Source organism: Carcharodon carcharias, chromosome 8 (genome assembly GCF_017639515.1).
Source record: "Carcharodon carcharias isolate sCarCar2 chromosome 8, sCarCar2.pri, whole genome shotgun sequence".
NCBI classification, from domain to species: domain Eukaryota; kingdom Metazoa; phylum Chordata; class Chondrichthyes; order Lamniformes; family Lamnidae; genus Carcharodon; species Carcharodon carcharias.
This window is the reverse complement of record NC_054474.1, coordinates 60,448,591-60,463,647: the sequence shown is the minus strand read 5'-3', so window position 1 is coordinate 60,463,647 and position 15,057 is coordinate 60,448,591. Positions and strand designations below refer to the sequence as shown.

The following is a 15,057-nucleotide window of genomic DNA, read 5'->3' as shown; positions in this document are numbered from 1 at the left end:
GTAATTTTCCTGCCCATGCTCACTTGGGCAGCACATATACTAAAATTGGAACGATACAGAGAAGATTAGCATGGGCCCTGCACAAGGATGACATGTAAATTCGTGAAGTGTTCCATATTTTTTCGCTTTACCTGGAGCTCAAAAATGGATCGTATTTGCAGGGACGCAATGTACAAGCCTCCAGATAAAGGGGGGAGAAAACGTGCCCCTGATGGCCACCTATGTGTGCGGCTGCATCAAGCTGTGCGTAGACCCTTGGTATGCAAACACCAAGTGTCACTACGTGCTGAGGTTCTACCTGTTCCCGGTGTTGCGAAGGATGGGTCTGGCCATGCTGCCGCAGAATGCTCCAAGTAGTTGGACCGTGCCATACCACCTGTCCCTCGTGGAAAACTTTATGCAGAGAAACACCTTTGACCACAAGTCCATCAGGCAGTGGTCAGCAAGTTAATGTCCTAGAGGCCCTGCAGGAAAAGGAGATGGTGGATCCTATCGGATGGTTCCCTGAGTAGACTATCAAAGTCATTTGACAGAATGCCTCATCGCCAGAACTTTCCAACAAGCACAAGATGTAACTTGGCTGGTGGTGTGAAAGGCCCTCCCCATCAAATCCTTCCTACATGCCAGGAGTCTCACCCCCTCTGCATGTTTCCCTCAAGGTGGCTGTGGCGGAGAAGAGACTGTTGTTCACCTCCTTATGAACTGTGCCTTTGCAAAAAAGGTCTGGAGAGAGATGCCATGATTTTTGTCTATGTTCATCCCAAGCAGTGCTGTGACACAGGACTCTGTGTTCTATGAGCTGTTCCCAGGGGCCCACACCGGGACCAACCTCAACTGCAGCTGGAGGATCTTCAAATTTGGTGAAAGACACTCTTTGGTCTGCCCAAAATTTGTTGGTATTCCAGTGCAAAGAGTGTTACGGACTGGCACATTCCAAGGTCCAGGACTACGTGTTGAAGGACGCACTAAAGCTTGGGATAGCCACCGCAAAGGCGCAATGGGGAAGGTCGCTGTCTAAGACTTTTCTGCCACAGTGCACCGAGGGGCTGGGAACTGTATAGACCCCTCAGGCTTGTACGATTTACAATGAATGTATGCATTGAATACTAAATGTATCATAATTGTATTGAAGTATCTCACAGTGCAACATGGTGTATGTCGATAACTCCAATACCATTGCACTGTCTGTCTGTAATGACCATATTAGAATGACTGTAATATTCATTGATTCTATTGAAGCACCTCGTGATCCATGTATAAAAGTTGAATCTGGTTGCACTTTTTGTGATGGCCATTTAGAAATGTTTTGTAATGTTCTTTCAGATATTTTATGAATAAAGTATATTCTTCCAAAAAAAAACCTATCTGCCCATGTTCTCTTGAGAGCTCCAACAACCCCCTCTAGTCCCTCACTTAAATGTCATCTACTGCATTTCCTACATTACAACAGTGACTACACTTCAAAAAATACTTCTTTGGCTGCAAAGTGCTTTGAGGCTGGATTGGTAATTCATCTCAGGATCAAGTTGGAAGCCAAGGTTGCAAATAGTCTGGTTTGCCCTCAAGACAGCTGCTATGGAGAGGTTGTGGTAGAAGTGCTATATAAATGCAACTATTTATTTTTTTCCCCTTACACAGGGAGGTGTTAGCAAGATATTTGACCATGACAGGCACCACTGCTGCTGTTTGTTCTCACCCAAAGCTCTCACGCTTTTGATGTGGGTCACCACTTCTTACTCAAAACACAATTACTGCCACCTCGCTTATTCCCAGAGCAATCACTGAATATTGCAATGGAACAAGAATTGAAAGGAAAGAGTGCAATTGCTAGAAAACAAACAAAAGCAAAAAATAAAAACAAAGTGCTTGAAAAACTCAGCAGCTCTGATAGCAACTTTGGAGAGAGAAAAAGAGATAATTTTTCGAGTTCTGAAGAGTCATATGGAACTCCATTTATCTCTCCAGAAATGCTGTCAACCCTGCTGAGTTTTTCCAGTATTTTCTGTTTTTATTTCATATTTCCAGCATCTGCAGTATTTTGCTTTTACAAAAGCAAAAAATAGTTAGAAATGCACAGAATTTCTTTCAGCAGCTGAAAGAGATAACAGCATTCTACATCTAGATCTTTTGTTAGAATTACAAACTGCAAGTTAAGTCATTTTATCGAATTGAATTAAGTGGGAAGCAAGTGTAAACAATGGGTAAATGTCAGGAGCCAACAACAAAAACAACTTGTAGTTACATATCTCCTTTAATATAGTAAAATGTCCCAAATTGCATAAGCACTAACAAACAATATTTGACACCAAGCCACATAAGATGTTAAGGCAGATGACCAAAGGTTTGGGCAAAGAAGTAGGTTGTAAGCAGGGCCTTAAAAGGAAGAAAGAGAGACAGAGAGGTTTAAGGAAGGAATTCCAGAGTTTTGGGCCTGGGTTCATGAAGGGAAAATCATGTTTAACTAACTTGCTGGAGTTTGTTGAGGAGATAACAGAGAAGGTTGATTAGGGCAACGCTGTTGATGTATATCAAAATTTGCAGATGATACGGAGATTGGAAAGGTTGTCAACTGTGATGAGGATAGTCTTGAACTTCAAAAGGACATAGACATGTAGGTGGATTGGAGAGACAAGTGGCAGATGAAGTTCAATGCAGAGAAGTGTGAGATGATTCATTTTGGCAGGAAGAATATAGAGAGATAGTATAAGATAAAGGGAGAGACTGGAATGCTGCTTTGGGCTGCAGTAGAGTGCTTAAGTTGGAGTTTGGTGACTGAGAGAGTTTGGTGAGGAGGGAATGAGGTGATCCTTTGAGTACCGTGAGTACAGTCGGTAAGTATTTACTACATTTATCGCTTACAGTTTTTAAGGTCTTATTTTGTGGTTCATCCCTGGAGCAGGGATAAAGGGCCCTGGAGTAATTGATATTATTTGATATTAAGTATCTTCCAAAAGGTTTAACTGAATTAAAAGTGGTAAGTCATGGCAGGAGAGCTCAAAGCTGTGGTGTGCTCATCATGCTCTATGTGGGAAGTGGGGAATATTTCTAGTGCCTGGGACCAGCATGTGTGCAGGAAGTGTCTCCAGCTACAGCTCCTGGAAGCCCGGGTTTCAGAGCTGGAGCAGTGGCTGGGGACACTATGGAGCATCTGTGAGGTGGAGAGTATCGTGGATAGCATGTATAGAGAGGTGGTCACACTGCAGGCTAAGAGTCCAAGGCAGGAAGGGAATGGGTGACCAACAGGTGGAGCAAGAGGGTTAGGCAGGCAGTGCAGGAATCTCCTGTGGCTATTCCCCTGCAAAACAGATATACCACTTTGGATACAGTTGGGAATGGCCTCTCAGGGGAAAGCAGCAACAGCCAAATTTGTTGCACCACAGTTGGCTTTGCCACACAGGAGAGGAGTAAAAAAATGTGGGAATGCAATAGTTATAAGGAATTCAACTGTAAGGGGAATAGATAGGCATTTCTGTGACCGCAAACGAGACTCCAGAATGCTATATTGCCTCCCTGGTGCTAGGGTCAAGGATGTCTCAGAGCAGCTACAGGACATTCTGCAGGGGGAGGGTGAACAGCCAGTGGTTATGGTACACATTGGTACAAACGACATAGGTTAAAAAAGGGATGAGGTCCTAAAAGCAGAATATAGGGCGTTAGGAAGTAAGTTGAAAAGTTGGGCCTCAAAGGTAGTGATCTCAGGATTACTACCAATGCCCCATGCTAGTCAGAGTAGAAATAGCAGGATATTTTGGATGAATACATGGCTGAACAGATGGTGTGAGGAGGAGGGTTTCAGATTCCTGGGACATTGAGACTAGTTTCTGGGGGAGGTGGGACCAGTGCAAACTGGACGGGTTACACCCGGACAGGATTGAGACTGATGTCCTAGGATGGGTATTTGCTAGAGTGGTTGGAGAGGGTTTAAACTAAATTGGCAGGGGGATGGGAACCTACGTAAGAAGTCAGAGGAGAAGGAATCAAGAACAAGAACAAAAGACAAAAAGGGGAATAAGAAAGGTGATAGGCAGAGAAATCAAGGGCAAGAATCAAACAGGGCCTTAGTGAAAAATATGTGGGAACAGGACAAGTAATGTTAAAAAGACAAGCCTTAAGGCTTTGTGCCTTAATGCAAGGAGCATTCGCAATAAACTGGATGAATTAACTGCGCAAATGGATGTAAACAGGTATGATATAGTCGGAATTACAGAGACATGACTGCAGGGTGACCAGGGATGGGAACTGAACGTCCAGGGGTATTCAGTATTTAGAAAGGACAGACAAAAAGGAAAAGGCAGCGGAGTTGCATTGCTGGTTAAAGAGGAAATTAACACAATAGTGAGGAATGATGTTGGCTCCAATGATGTGGAATCTGTATGAATTGAACTGAGAAACACTAAGGGGCAAAAAACATTAGCGGGGATTCTATATAGACCCGAAAACTGTAGTGGTGATGCTGGGAATGGCATTAAACAGGAAATTAGAGACGCATGCAATAAAGGAACATCTGTAATTATGGGTGACTTTAATCTGCATATAGATTGGGCAAATCAAATTAGTAACAATACAATAGATGAGGAATTCCTGGAGTGTATACGGGATGATTTTCTGGACCAATACATCGAGGAACTAACTAGAGAACAGGCCATCCTAGACTGTGTATTGTGTAATGAGAGAGGAATAATTGGCAATCTGGTTGTGCGAGGCCCCTTGGGGATAAACGACCATAATATGATAGAATTCTTCATCAAAATGTAAGGTGACGTAGTTGATTCTGAGACTAGGGTCCTGAATCTTAATAAAGGAAAGTATGATGGTATAAGGCACGAGTTGGCTATGATGGATTGGGAAACGTTACTTAAAGGGATGATGGTGGATAGGCAATGGCAAACATTCAAAGACCACATGGGTGAACTGCAACAATTGTTTATTCCTGTCTGGCGCAAAAGTAAAACAGGAAAGGTGGCCAAGCCATGGCTTACAAGGGAAATTAAAGATAGTATTAGATCCAAGGAAGAGGCATACAAATTGGATGGAAAAAACAACAGACCTGAGGATTGGGAGCAGTTTAGAGTTCAGCAAAGGCAGACCAAGGGATTGATTAAGAAGGGGAAAATAGAGTACGAGAGTAAGCTTGCGAGGAACATAAAAACTGACTGTAAAAGTTTCTATTGGTATGTGAAGAGAAAAATATTGGTGAAGACAAATATAGGTCCCTTACAGTCAGAAACAGGGAATTTATAATGGGGAACAAAGAATTGGTTGACCAACTAAATATATGCTTTGGTCCTGTCTTCACAAAGGAGAACACAAATAACATGCCAGAAATGTTGGGGAACACAGGGTTTAGTGAGAGGGAGAAACTGAAATAAATCAGTATTAGTAGGGAAATGGTGTTGGGGAAATTGATGGGATTGAAGGCCCATAAATCCCCAGGGCCTGATAATCTACATCCCAGAGTACTTAAGGAAGTGACCCTAGAAATAGTGGATGCATTGGTGGTCATCTTCTGAGATTATATAGACTCTGGAACAGTTCTTACAGATTGGAGGGTAGCTAATGTAACCCCACTATTTAAAAAGGGAGGTACAGAGAAAACAGGGATTTAGACCAGTCAGCCTGACGTCGGTAGTGGGGAAAATTTAGAGTCCATTATAAAAGGCTTAAATAGCTGAGCACTTGGAAAATAGTGGTAGAATCGGACAGCGTCAGCATGGATTTACAGAAGAGAAATCATGCTTAACAAATCCAATGGAATTTTTTGAGGATGTAACTAATAGAGTTGATGAGGGGGAGCCAGTGAATGTGGTTTATTTGGACTTTCAGAAGGCTTTTGGCAAAGTCCCACATAAGCGATTGGCATGTAAAATTAAAGTGCGTGGGATTGGGGGTAGTGTATTGAGATGGATAGAAAACTAGTTGGCAGACAGGAAACAAAAAGTAGGAATAAACGAGTCTTTTTTCAAATGGCAGGCAGTGACTAGTGGGGTACCGCAGGGATCAGTGCTGGGACCCCAGCTATTCACAATATATATTAATGTTTTGGATGAGGGAACTAAATGTAATATCTCCAACTTTGCAGATGACACAAAGCTGGGTGGGAGGGTGAGGTGTGAGGAGGATGCAGAGATGCTTCAGTGTGATTTGGACAAGCTGAATGAGTGGGCAAATGCATGGCAGATGCAGTATAATGTGGATAAATGTGAGGTTATCCACGTTGGTAGCAAAAACAGGAAAGCAGCTTATTATCTGAATGGCTATAAATTGAGAGAGGGGAATGTGCAACTAGAAGTGGGTGTGCTCGTACACAGTCGCTGACGTTAAGCATGCAGGTGCAGAAGGCGATAAATGGTATGCTGGCCTTCATAGCGAGAGGATTCGAGTACAGGAGAAGGGATGTCTTGCTGCAGTTATACAGGGCCTTGGTGAGACCACACCTGGAATATTGTGTGCAGTTTTGGTCTCCTTATCTGAGGAAGGATGTTTTTGTTATAGAGGGACGGCAGCGAAGGTTTACCAGACTGATTCCTGGGAGACATATGAGGAGAGATTGAGTCAGTTAGGATAATATTCGCTGGAGACCAGAAGAACGAGCGGGGATCTCATAGAAACCTATAAAATTCTAACAGGACTAGATAGGGTAGATGCAGGAGGGATGTTCCCGATGATGGGGGAGTCCAGAACCAGGAGTCACAGTCTGAGGATACGGGGTAGATCATTTAGGACTGAGATGAGGAGAAATTTCTTCACCCAGAGAGTGGTGAGCCTGTGGAATTCACTACCACAGAAAGTAGTTGAGGCCAAAACATTATATGTTTTCAAGAAGGAGTTAGATATAGCTCTTGGGGTGAAAGGGATCAAAGGTTATGGGAAGAAAGTGGAGGCAGGCTATTGAGTTGGATGATCAGCCATGATCATAATGAATGGCAGAGCAGGCTCAAAGGGCTGATTGGCCTACTCCTGCTCCTATTTTCTATGTTTCTATGTTAAAGGAGGTGCAGGAACAGAGGGACCTCTGTGCATAAATCTATTTGTGCATAAATCATTGAAGATGGCAGAGCATGTAGAGAGAGCAGTTAGTAAAGCATATATTACCTAAGGCTTTATTAATAGCAGCGTTGAGGGCAAGAGTAAAGAGGTCAAGCATGTTGAACTTGAATAAGACACTAGTTAGGCCTCATCTGGAGCACTGCATCCAGTTCTGCGTGCCATACTTGAGGAGGGGTGTGAAGGCATTGTAAAGAGTACAGAGGAGATTCACAAGAATGATTCCAGGAATAAAGAACTGTAGCTATGAGGATAGATTACAGAGGTTGGGATTGTTTTCCTTGGAGAAAGGAAGGCTGAGATGAGATTTGATAGGGGTATTCAAGATTCTGAGGGGTATGAACAGGGTAAATAATGTTCCTATTCAAGAGAGCATTAAGAACTAGAGGGCACAGATTCAGAATAATTGGCAAAGGGAGTAAAAGTGACATGAGGAAAAATGTTTTCACCCAGAGGGCAGCGGGAATCTGGAACGAACTTCCTGAGAGGGTGGTGGAGGCAGATTCGATCAAAGTATTCAAAAGGAAGTTGGATTGCCACCTGAAAAGAATGTGCAGAGTTACAGGGATAAGACAGGGGAGTGGGACTTGGTAGAATGCTCTTTCAGAGAGCCAGTGCAGACTCGATGGGCCGAATAGCCTCCTTCTGCAAGGTAAAGATTCTGTGGAGAGGCCAGAATTGGAAGAGAGTAGACATTTCAGAGGGTTGCAGGACTGGAGGAGATTACAGAGATAAGGAGGGGCAAGGCTATCAAGAGATTTAAAAACACAGATGATAATTTTAAAATTGAGGCATCGTTGAACTGGGAGTCAATTTAGGTCAGCAAACACAGGGGCAATGAGTGAACGGCACTTGGTGCAAGTGAGGATGTGGGCAACAACTTTTCGTATGAACTGAAGTTTATGGAGGATGCAAGATGAGAGGCGGCCAGGAGGGTATTGGAATAGTAGAGTCCACAAATAACAAAGGCATTGAACCATAGAAACGTTATAGCACAGGAAGAGGCCATTTAGCCCATCATGTCTGTGCCGGCTGAAAAATAAAAATTAAAAACTAGCTTCCCATTCTAATCCCACTTTCCAGCACCTGGTCCGCAGCCTACGGGTTACAGCACTTTAGGCACAGATCCATGTGCCTTTTAAATGAGCTAAGGGTATCTGCCTCCACCACCAAACCAAGCAGCGACTTCCAAACATCCACCACCCTCTGGGTGAAGAAGTTTTTCCTCATGTCTCCTCTAATCCTACCAATCACTTTAAATCTGTACACTTTAAATTGACCTCTCTGCTGGAGAAACATGGCATCCCTGTCTACTCTATCTAGGCCCCTCATAATCTTGTACACCTCAATCAGATCACCCCTCAGCCTCCTCAATTCAAAGGAATACAACCCCAGCCTATCCAATCTTTCCTCATAGCTGCAATTTTCAAGCCCTGGCAACATTCTTCTAAATGTCCTCTGTACACTCTCTGGAGTAATTATGTCCTTCCTATAATGTGACATCCAGAACTGTACACAAAATTCCAGCTGTGGCCTAACCAGCATTTTATATAGCTCCATCATTACATCTCTGCTTTTGTATTCTATACCTCATCAAGTAAAGGAAAGCATTCCGTATGCATTCTTGATCACCTTATTCACCTGTCCTGCCACCTTCAGGGACCTGTGAACATGCACTCCAAGGCCTCTCACTTCCTCTTTTCCTCCCAATATCCTCCCATTTATTGAGTATTCCCTAGCTTTGTTTGCCCTTCCCAAATGCATTACCTCACACTTCTCTGGATTGAATTCCATCTGCCATTTTTCTGCCCACTCAACCAAACCATTGATACAATTCTGGAGATAAAAGCTGTCCATTTCACTATCAAATACATGGCCAATTTTTATGTCATCTGCAAATTCCCCAATCATGCCACCCACATTTAAGTCCAAATCATTAATATATACAACAAACAACAAGGGCCCCAAAACTGAGCCCTGTGGAATGCCACTCGAAACAGCTTTCCATTTGCAAAAACATCCTTCAACCATTATCCTTTGTTTCCTGTCACTGAGCCAATTTTGGATCCAACTTGCCACATTCCCCTGTCTCTGATGCTCTTTACTTTTCTGACCAGTCTGCCATGTGGGACCTTGTCAAATGCCTTAATAAATTCCATGTAGACAACATCCACTGCACTACTCCCATCAATCCTCCTTGCCACTTCCTCAAAAATTTGATTAAATTAGTAAGACGACATTCCCTAACCATGCTGACTATCCCTGATTAATCCGTCCCTTTCTAAGTGACTGTTTATCCTGTCTCTTAGAATTGATTCTAATAATTTGCCCACCACCAAAGTTAGACTGACTGGCCTATAATTATTTGGCCTATTCGTCATATGCTTTTTAAATAATGGTCCAATGTTTGTAGACCTCCAATCCTCTGGTACCTTGCCTATATCTAGTTAGGATTGGAAAATGATCCTCAGAGCATCCACTATTTCCTTCCTGGTTTCCTTTAACAGCCTGGGATATAATCCATCATGAATGAAGGTTTCAGTGGCAGGGATGGAGACAGGCAATGATAAAGAGGCAATCTTAATGCTGTGGTGACTATTGGATTAGAAACTCATCTTGTGGTCAAGTAGGATGCCAAGGTTGCAAATGGTCTGATTCATCCCCAGGCAATTGCTATGAAGAAAGATGGGATTGGTAATGAGGGATCAAAGTTTGTGGTGCAAATATGTGGCAGGGATGGGGTCAGTTACGTTTCCCTTTTTCACAAGAAAGCAGTTAAGGGATTTAATAGCTATGAACTGCTTTTTAAAAAGATGGATATAAGCAAAAAACTGGCAGGTGATATGTAAAGATTGTCATTGTAAGGACTGAAATGCATTAAAAGATCAAAGAGACACACAAATAACTAAGTAAGGTCCGAATAGGACAAGGAAGGAACATGGGGGAAAAACTCAAAATCTGAGGCAAAGCCATGAAACACAGATGAAAGCAACAGATTAATCGGGGACACATAAAAAGGCCTAAAGTTGCTAAAGTCAATATTCATACCAGAGTACCCAGCGGAAAGAGATATGAGGGCCTATTCCTAATTAAGGCAAAATTGCAGTGCTGATATACCCTCCTATGCTGCAGACTCATCTGCCGAGCCAATCAGATTTGGCAAATTCCCTAATTTACATCTTTAAGCATGCTTCCTGCATGTTTCTTATTGTGCGCAGGGAGCACTCTGGTAGCAGATTGAGTCAGGAGATTGAGGACTGCGTGGCAGCTCTTAAAGGGCTGTCTTTGCTCTTAAACAGTTGCTGCTCAATTTTCGTTGATCCCAAGTGTTCTGGGAGACTGTTGTAAAGAAGATGTCTGGAGCAAATAATAGAATTGCTCCCTTCAATGTGGAAAGTCTGGATGCACTGTGGATTAGGTAGAGCAGAGACTGGTGGCCGTTCTGGGACTGAAGAGAATTGTTGAGTTTGGGTTGGTTAAAATGGGCCCACTCACAGGAAAAAAGATGCATGTACATGCATGGACTAAGCACTGAGGCCACAATGTTTTGTCATATCAGCAATGTAGCCTTCAATGCAGGGACCACATCCCTTCTTGTCCGTTTAGCTTGAGCTGCAGCTTCTCGACTGCCAAAGGAACAGGTTTCCTTACCTCATTCAACTGCTGCATGTTTTATCACCAGATTGCTATGGCTCCTTAAACATCTTGCATGCTCTGTAGTCATATTTTAATATCATATAAAATGTGGGCTGATCATTGATTGGAGTGTGAGTTGTATTACATCTTCATGCTGAAAGCATCCATTTTTGTTTGCATAATTCATTGATGGTTCCTGATCAGTACAGTGAGACTAATGTAGAATAGACTGTCAAGGTTTAAAAATTAGGTATACAAACAGAAGCACAACCATTCTTTGTATAAGAGCCTTGTGTCATGTTTTAGTTACCTCACATGCTGGGCGATATAAAGGATGTGGAAAAGGTTTAGAGGAAAGGCACTAAACTGACATATAGTTTAAGGGCCCTTGGTTACTGGTGCTGGCTTAGAAAGATGGGGCTTTCTGCTTTGAAAAAGCATAGAGTTCGAAGAGCTGTAAGTGAGTTATACAAAATAATAAAGTGTGAGTCTCAACTTTAGTGGATAGACTATTTGATCCAGATGGGTTAGGGAGTGTAAGTTACAAAAGCATAGAACTAGTTTAGATGCTAGGAAGTATTTATTTCGCTAAGTTATCAACCTCTGTAATAAGTTGCAGGCAAGTGCCGATTCACTTCAAACAATCAAAAGAAACCGGGTGAGTTTCTAAGATAGGTAAATTATCTTTACGTAGAAGACAGCTTAATTTATTTGTAGGAGTGGGGGTGTTTGTCATTCAGTCACTTGGGTCTATTGGAGATGCTTAATCATCTTCAGGGGTTGGAGAGGAATTGTTCAGAGCTTTTTCCTAGTTTTATTTGCACCTTTTGTAGGAGATTACATGATTCTGTAGGGTATGGGGAGCCTTGATGCTGACTAGAAGTTTCACCATGCTGGGATCGGCAGGCTCAATGGACCAGTTGATCCCTTCCTGACATTTTTCATGTTTGTATGTTTTTCAAGGAGATGCCCACAATCATCAAAAGAAAATCAATACTATTGGCAGTTGGCAGTTCAGTTACCTATGAATCAGAGAGCAGCACCTGGTGTTGAAACCAGCATTAACACCTCTCTCCCCTTTGCATGAACTCCTCCAAATCCATGAAAGTGCTTGAAGGCCTAATGAAATGGTTGTGCTGAGCAAGGTGGTTGGGGGTAAAATTGCAGCCAGTTATGACTGGAGGTCTCTAAGACAGGAATCCTGTATGGCAAAAAAATTAGCCTGAAACAGCAGAAAATAAAAACAATTGTGCATGCAATAATGCAGAAATGGCACTAGTCCAAGTCAAAATACGTCAAAAACGCTTCCAAAAGTCATGTATGCACAGAAGGTCTATTCTTTACCATTTATTTTGTTTTACTTATGTAGATAGTTTCAGACACTATTTCATAGGCAACAGTCTTTCAGTTTCTGATTGAATCTGTGTTTTTGAGTGGCTCAGGAAAACTCATAAGTTACTTGTAGAGACCAAACATATGGCTGGAGGCCAAATGCTTACCTGGGGAAACTAATGTACAAAGATAGAAAGCCTAAAAGGGAAGTAACTTTAAAGTATTACAAATTAAATATTTATGTAATTTATAAAACATTATTTTCTACAATCATTTTAGTAAACTAGTTACAGATGAGAGTGTGAGAGAAGGACCAGACAGTCAGCAGCACCCAGAGGAGAGTAGAGGAGCTATAAAAATAGCATGAGAAGTGGCGAGAGTTCAAGAGCAGAAATGACTGAGGGAGTTCAGTGAGGAGGGAGGAGGTGCTCTTTCTTTTTCTAAATTTCTTCAGAAAGAAGAGCAGCAGCCTTGGTAAATAGGATCTGGTGAGTAAATTAGAAAAGTGTAATATTTTTAAACAAGTACCTATACTTGGATTTAACTGAGAAGCACCGGGAATAAGGGAAATTTAGGGCCAATATGAGAAAGTAATATAAATAATCAAAAGTAGAATAAAGTTAACCTAAGAAAAGTTGAGTTAAGACATGGCATGGCAGCTCAGTCAAATGGAATGCATATCCTGTAATATGTGCAAAGTCATGATGCTACCGGTGTCCTAGACGACCACATGTGCAGGAAGTGCTGCATGCTGCAGAAAGTTGAGCACTGGTTTTCAGAGCACGAGCAGTGGCTGGAATCACTGTGGCGCATCTGCGAGGCTGAAAGTTACATAGATAGCACATCCAGAGAGGTGGTCACACAACAGCTTAAGGGCCTGGAGACAGAGAGGGAATGGGTGACCACCAGGCAGTCCAAGAGAAGTAGGCAGGTAGTGCAGGAGTCCCCTGGGGTCCTGCTCACAAATTGGTTTTCAGTTTTGGAGACTGGTGAGGGCATAGTTCTTCAGAGGAGTGCAGTCAGAGCCAGGTTTGTGGCACCACAAGCAGCTCAGCTGTGCAGATGAGGAGGAAGAAGAAAGAAAGGAATAGTGATATGGGATTCATTGGTTAGGGGAGCAGACAGGCATTTCTGTGGCCATAGAAGTGACTCCAGGATGGTATGTTACCTCCCTGGTGCCAGTTCAAGGATGTCACAGAGAGCTGCAGAACATTCTTCTGGGGGAGGGTGAATGGTCAGAGGTCATGATCCACATTGGTATGACTTAGGTAGGAAGGGGGATGTGGTCTTGCATTCAGAATTTAGGGAACTAGGTAGAAAATTAGCAAGCAGGACCTCAAATGTAATAATCTCCAGATTACTCCCAGTGCCATGTTCTAGTGAGTACAGAAATAGAAGGATTAGGCATATGAATGCATGGCTGGCAAGACGGTACAGGAGGGAGAGCTTTAGATTCCTGGGGCATTAGGACTGGCTCTGGGGGAAATGGCACCTGTACAAGCCGGACAGGTTGCACCTGAACAGAGCTGGGACTGAGTTCCTTGGGCATTTTGCTAGTGCTGTTGGGAGGGCTTTAAACTAACTCAGCAGGGGTGTGGGAACCAAGAGAAAATATTAGAGAGGAATACCAGGGTGCACCACTCTGATTTGGAGAGTGCGAGAAGAGGACCGTGGACAAGCAGTCAGCAGCACCTAGAGCAGAGTATGAGAGGAGGACCCTGGGACAGGCAGTCAGCAACACCTAGAGGAGAGTGCAAGAGAAGGACCCTGGGACAGGCAGTTAGCAGCACCTAGAGGATCTAGTCTATCTAGAGGATCTAGCATCTAGTCTACACTCAAGTAGGAGTAAGGGTAAAATAAAAGCAAGGGTCCATATTCTATTTAGCTAAGATATGTCTGGGGATCTCAGTCCCATGATTTGTACATCCTGCGCTATGTGGGAAATCCTAGAGGCTCTTGGCGGTCTGGATGACCATATGTGCAGGAGGTGCCCCCGACTGGAGCAACTCGAGCTACAGGTTTTGGAGCATGAGCGGCAGCTGGGGCACTATGGTGCATTCACGAGACTGAGAGGTTCGTGGATAGCACATTTCAGGACCTGGTCACCTCACAGCTTAAGGAAGTGCAAGCAGAGAGGGAATGGGTGACCACCAGACAGAAGAAGGGGGACCAGGCAGGTAGTGAGGGAATCCCCCGAGTGCAACTCACTTGCAAACCATTTCTCAGCCTTGGAAAATTGCGAAAGTGACGGTTCTGTGGAGGCCAACCAGAGCCAAGGCCATGGCACTCTGGGTAGTTCAGCTGCTAGGGGTGAGGGGAGAAAGAAATGTGGAAGGGCAATAATGTAGAGGATTCATTAGTGAGGGGAGTAGACAGGCGCTTCTGCGGCTGTAGACGTGACTCCAAAATGGTATGTTGCATCCCGGGTGCCAGGGTCAATTATGTCATGGAACGGCTGCAGGGCATTCTGAAGGGGGAGGGTGAATAGACAAAGGTCATGGCCCATGTTGGGAGAATGGCAGGAATAAACAGAAATGAGGTTCTGCCAGCAAACTTTAGGGAGTTAGGTATGAAATTGAAAAGTAGGACATCAAAGTTAGTAATCTCTGGATTACTCCTAGTGTCACACAGTAGTGAGCATAGGAACAGCAGGACAGAGGAGATGAATGCGTGGCTGGAGAGATGGTGCAGGAGGGAGGGCTTTAGATTCCTGGGGCATTGGGACAGTTCCTGGAGGAGGTGGGGCCTGCACAAGTTGGACAGGTTACATCTGAACAGGAACGGGACCAACATCCTCACAAGGGGGTTTTCTAATGCTGTTGGGGAGGATTCAAACTGAATTGGCAGGGGGAAGGAATCCTGAAAAGCAGTTCAGAGGGGAGAGAAGCTGAGATGGAATTAGAAGTTAAAACGCTAGTAAGTGAGTCTGGAGGGCAGTGGAAACATAGGCTAGAAAAGAAAGAAGTGAGTTTAGCAAGACTAAATGGAATATATTTTAATGCAAGGAGCCTGAGGAATAAGACAGACGAGCTGAGGGCACAGATA

At 43.5% G+C, this 15,057-nt stretch overlaps 1 non-coding gene across 1 annotated transcript; it reads left to right on the top strand.

The window, feature by feature from the left end:
• Window positions 1-15: 15 nt before the first annotated feature.
• On the top strand, window positions 16-122 carry LOC121281633. Its single transcript, XR_005943892.1, has one exon. It is a non-coding gene; the product is annotated as a U6 spliceosomal RNA (small nuclear RNA).
• Window positions 123-15,057: the final 14,935 nt, after the last annotated feature.